At 41.2% G+C, this 5,849-nt stretch overlaps 1 pseudogene; it reads left to right on the plus strand.

The window, feature by feature from the left end:
- The first annotated feature begins 211 nt into the window (after nt 1-211).
- Nucleotides 212-3,325, plus strand: LOC118237942 (annotated as a pseudogene).
- The last annotated feature ends 2,524 nt before the right edge of the window (nt 3,326-5,849 follow it).

Below are 5,849 nucleotides of genomic sequence, written 5' to 3' on the forward strand. Positions count from 1 at the left end.
AGAAACTGAATAATGCCCTACAGAATCACCCCTGGGTCAAGGAAGAAATAGAAAAAAAAAAAAGACTGTCTAGATTCAATGAAAATGAATGCACAACATACCCAAAGTTATGGGAGACTACAAAAGCAATACTAAGAGGAAAGCTCATAGTACTAAATGCCTACATAAAGAAATTGGAGAAGGTGGCCATCGCTGGATCATAGCCACCAAAATGAAGTTCAATCCCTTCTGACCAAAGCAAGAACCACAAATGGCATTTCTTTTTTATGAAATTATTTTTATTAGTTAAAAATAGAAACAAGCCTGCTACATATGTCAATCCCTTCTCCCTCTCCCCTCCCTCCTCCCCTACCCCCAATAGCCCTCTACCCCATTCCCCCTCTGCTCTCCAGGGAGGGTAAGGCCCTCCATGGGTATCCCCAAAGTATGTCATATCATTCTGGGCAGGTCCTTGGCCCTCCCCCATGTGTCCAGGCTGAGAGAGCATACCTCCACATGGAATGGGCTCCTAAAGTCCTTTGTTACACCAGGATAAATACTGATCTACTACCAGAGGCCCCATAGTATGCTGAGGCCTCCTCACTGACATCCATGTTCAGGGGTCTGGATCAGTCCCTTGCTGGCCTCCCAGACATCGGTCTGGGGTCTGTGAGCTCCCCCTTGTTCAGATCAGCTGTTTCTGTGGGTTTCACCAGCCTGGTCTTGACCTCTGTGATCATCACTCCTTCCTCTCTGCAACTGTGTTCCAGGAGTTTAGTTCAGTGTTTAGCTTTGGGTATCTTCCTCTGCTTCCATCAGCCTCTGGATGAAGGCTCTAGGATGGCATATAAGGCAGTCATCAGTCTCATTATAGGGGAAGGGTATTTAGGGTAGCCTCTCCACTATTGCTTAGATAACCAGTTGGTGTCATCCTTGTAGATCTCTGGAAATCTCCCTAGTGCCAGATCTCTCCTCGAACCTATAATGGCTTCCTCTATTATGGTATCTCTCATTCTGCTTTCCTTTATTCTTCCCCTGCTCCCCATTTCCTCCTCTCCCCTTTTCTTCTCCCCCTCTCTTTTTCCCTGCTCCCTCTCCCCTACCCCCATGCTCCCCATTAGCTCAGGAGATCCTGTCTCCTTCCCCTTCTCCGGGGGCCCCATGAATTCTACTGTTAGAGTCCTCCTTGTTTCCCAGTTCCTTTGGTGATGTGGAGTGTAGGCTGGTAATTCTTTGCTCTATGTCTAAAATTCATATATGAGTGAGTACATACCATGTTTATCTTTTTGTGATTGGGTAACCTCACTCAGGATGGTTTCTTCTAGTTCCATCCATTTGCCTGAGAATTTCAAGATTCTATTTTTTTTCCCATTGAGTAGTACTTTATTGTGTAAATGTACCACATTTTCTCTATCCATTCTTCAGTTGAGGGGCATCTAGGTTGCTTCCAGGTTCTGGCTATTACAAATAATACTGCTATGAACATAGTTGACATATGTCTTTGTTGTATGATTGTGCATTCTTTGGGTATATGCCCAAGAGAGGAATTGCTGGATCTTTAGGTAGACTGATTCCCATTTCCCTGAGAAACCACCATACTGATTTCCAAAGTGGTCTTACAAGTTTGCACTCCTACCAGCAATGGAGGAGTTTCCTTTTTCTTCACATCCTCTCTAGCATAGACGGTCATTGGCATTTTTCATTTTAGCCACTCTGGCCGGTGTAAGATGGTATCTTAGAGTTGTTTTGAGTAGCATTTCCCTGATGGCTAAGGATGTTGAGCACTTTCTTAAGTGTCTTTCAGCCATTTTAGATTCCTATGTTGAGAATTCTCTATTTAGTTCTGCCCTCCACTTCCTAATTTCATTGTTTGGTGTTTTGGTGGTTAGCTTCTTGAGTTCATTGTATATTTTGGATATTAGCACTCTGTCAGATGTGGGGTTGGTGAAGATCTTTTCCCATTCTGTGGGCCGTCATTTTGTCTTGCTGACTGTGTCCTTTGCCTTACAGAAGCTTCTCAGTTTCAGGAAGTCCTGTTTATTAATTGTCAATCTCAATGTCTGTGCTACTGGTGTTATGTTAGGGCAGCAGTCTCTTATACCAATTCATTCAAGGGTACCTCCCACTTTCTCTTCTAAGAGGTTCAGTGTGGCTGGATTTATGTTGAGGTCTTTGATCCATTTGGACTTAAGTTTTGTGCATGGTGATAGATATGGAGCTATCTGCAATTTTCTACATGTCCAAATCCAGTTATGCCATCATCATTTGTTAAAGATCTTTTTTCCATTGTATAAATTTAGCTTCTTTGTCAAAAATCAGGTGTTCTTACATGTGTGGGTTAATATCAGGGTTTTCAATTTGATTCCATTGGTCTGTCTGTCGACTTTTGTGCCAATACCAAGCTGTTTTCAGGACTATGGCTCTATAACAGAGCTTGAAGTCAGGGATGGTGATGCCTCTGGAAGTTCCTGTATTGTACAGGGTTGTTTTGGCTATCCTGTTTTTTTGTTTGTTTGTTGTTTTTCCATATAAAGTTGAGTATTGTTCTTTCAAGGTCTGTGAAGAACTGTGTTGGGATTTTGATGGGGATCACATTGAATCTGTAGATTGCTTTTGGCAAGACTGCCATTTTTACTATGTTGATCCTACCTATCCAAGAGCATGGGAGATCTTTCCATTTTCTGGTATCTTCTTTAATTTCTTTATTTGAAGACTCAAAGTTCTTACTGTACATGTCTTTCACTTGTTTGGTTGGCATTATTCCAAGATATTTTATGTTGTTTGTGGCTATTGTGAAGGGTGATGTTTATGTTTCTCTGATTTCTTTCCCATTGCTTTTATCATCTCTATATAGTAGGGCTACTGAATTTTTTGAGTTAATTTTGTATCCTGCCACTTTGATGAAGGTGTTTATCAGCTGTAGGAGTTCCCTGGTAGGGTTTTGGGGTCTTTTATGCAAACGGCATTTCAATGCACCTCCTCACATTCAGAGGAAGATCAAGTCTTCCCCGCTTTCCAAAGAGCTGAGACAGAAGTACAATGTTTGATCCATACCCATTCAAAAGGATGTTGAATTTCAGGTTGTCCAAGGACACTACAAAGGTCAGTAGACTGGCAAAGTGGTCCAGGTGTACAGGAAGAAATATGTCATCTACATTGAACGAGTGCAGCGAGAAAAGACTAATGGCACAACTGTCCATGTGGGCATCCACCCCAACAAGGTGGTTATCACCAGGCTAACGCTGAACAAAGACCACAAGATCCTGGAAAGGAAAGCCAAGTCTCGATAAGTCAGAAGGAGAAGGGTAAATACAAGGAAGAAACGATCGAGAAGATGCAGGAGTAGGGGTGTCTCATACACAGTTCCATTAAAGACTGTTTAAGAAAAGAAAAGGAAGGAAAGAAGGAAGGAAGGAAGGGAGGGAGGGAGGGAGGAGGAGGGAGGGAGGGAGGGAGGGAGGGAGGAAGGAAGGAAAAGAAAGTGGAGAAACCCCACACTAGCAAATTAACAGAACAGTTATTAAAAGTCTCCCAGCCATAAAAAAGCCCAGGACCACATGGCCTCAGCACAGAATTCTACCAGAATTTCAATTTCAAAGAAGAGATAATATCAACACTCCTCAAATTGTTCCACACAATAGAAACAGAAGGAACATTGCCCAACTCCTTTTACAAGGCTACAGTAACCCTGATACCCAAACCATATGAAGATGCAACAAAGAAAGAGAATTACAGACCAATCTCCTCCATGAATATTGATGCAAAACTACTCAATAAAATATTGGCAAGCCACATCAAGAACACATCAAAAAAATCATTTACCACGACCAAGTAGGCTTCATCCCAGAGATACCTGGGATGGTTCAATATACAGAAATCTGTCAATGTAATCTATCATATATACAAACTGAAAGAAAAAATGCATGAAAAAATGCATTAGCTGCTGGAAAAGCTTAACAAAATCCAACACCCATTCACAAATAAACGTCTTGGCGAGATCAGGGATGCAAGGAATGTGCCTAAACATAATAAAAGCAATTTACAGCAAGTTGACAGCCAACATCAAATTAAATGGAGAGAAACTCAAAGTGATCCCACTGAAATCAGGAATGAGAGTATGCTGCCCACTCTCTCCATACAGTATCTCTTCAATACAGTACTTGAAGTTCTAGCTAGAGCAATAAGACAACAAAAGGAGATCAAAGGGATACAAATTGGAAAGGAAGAAGTCAAATTATTGCTATTTGTTGATATTATAGTATACATATGTGACCCCCAAAACTACCTGGGACTTCTACAACTGATAAACACCTTCAGTAACGTGGCAGGATACAAGATTAACTAAAAAAATAAGTAGTCCTCCTATATACAAATGATAAATGAGCTGAGAAAGAAATCAGAGAAATATCACCCTTTACAATAGCCACAAATATAAACTATCTTGGGGTAACTATAACTAAACAAGTGAAAGACCTGTGTCCCTAATGAAAGAAATTGAAGAAGACATCAGAAAATAGAAAGATCCCATGCTCTTGGATAGATAGGATCAACATAATAAAAATGCCAATGTTACCAAAAGCAATCTACAGATTCAATGCAATATCCATCCAAATCCCAACACAAGTCTTCACAGATCTTGAAAGAACAATACTCAACTTCATATGGAAAACAAAACAAAACAAAACAAAAAACCCAGAATAGCTAAAATAATCCTGTACAATAAAGGATTATCTGGGGGCATCACCATCCCTGACTTCAAGCTCTACTATAGAGCTATAATAATAGAAAACAGCTTGGTATTGGCATGAAAATAGACTTGTGGATTAATGGAATCAAATTGAAGATCCTGATATTAATCCACACACCTGATTTTTGACAAAGAAGCCAAAGGGTACAAAGGAAAGCTATTGTGCCAGGTTCGTGGAGCTCAAACAGATCACCCAAAGGACATGACACATCCAATGCAAACACAAAGGTTTCTTTTTATTTCAAGTTAGCTTGGGCTTCTATGCTCCAAAGGGGCACAAGAAGCCCAGAACAATAACTGAGAGGGGTTTTTATAGACTAAGACCATAAGGCTGAAAGTCACAAATTATAACGTTTCCATGGTTACTCAAGGTCATACAAAGTACAGAGTAAAGCCATAAGCAAGATACATTTGAGTAACATAAAACAGGGCATGGGGTTGGAGGGCTTACAGAGTCACAAGGTCTGTCAGTTATCTCCTGGGCCAGGGGATCTATACAACCCGAAGGGGACCTTTATAACAGGGGACCTTTATGACCAGCAATTAGCGGACAAAGGAATGTTGACACAAGTGTGGATGGTCTTCTCTAAGGGGAGTGGGCCTTAGGTGCCAGCCATAGCATTCCCAGTTAAGGGGTCATTAGAAGTTCCCTTTCAGGGCCCAAGTTTTAAAATTTTTATTAATTTTAATTTTTGGTCCTTCAGAGCATCTTTAACAAGTAATGCTGACATAACTCGATGTCAACATGTAGAAGACTGTAAATAGTTCAAGTCCAAATGGATCAAGGACCTCAACACAGTACAGCTGATGGTCTTAAGACAGCAATACCAAACGGAAGGTCAGGACATGTTATGCCCTAATGTGGAGACATCTCTGGATACCAGATGAACCATAACTTAAGGAGAGAATGAGAGGCCTCAGTAGCTCCAGGACTGTACCTATACCTGGGTCCAGGCTTAGTTTCACTTTCAGTCAGTTTTAGTTTCACTTTCAGTTTTTGTACTCTGTTGAAGCAGGAAGAGGAGCCCCAGCAAATCAGGTTGAGGATAACCTAATCCCCAGCCAATTGGGTTCAAGATGGCCTCACTCCCTCTGCCCCCTTCCCGGTTTCCTATAAAAGAAG

The sequence above is a fragment of the Cricetulus griseus genome, chromosome 2 (assembly GCF_003668045.3).
Source record: "Cricetulus griseus strain 17A/GY chromosome 2, alternate assembly CriGri-PICRH-1.0, whole genome shotgun sequence".
Taxonomy (NCBI): domain Eukaryota; kingdom Metazoa; phylum Chordata; class Mammalia; order Rodentia; family Cricetidae; genus Cricetulus; species Cricetulus griseus.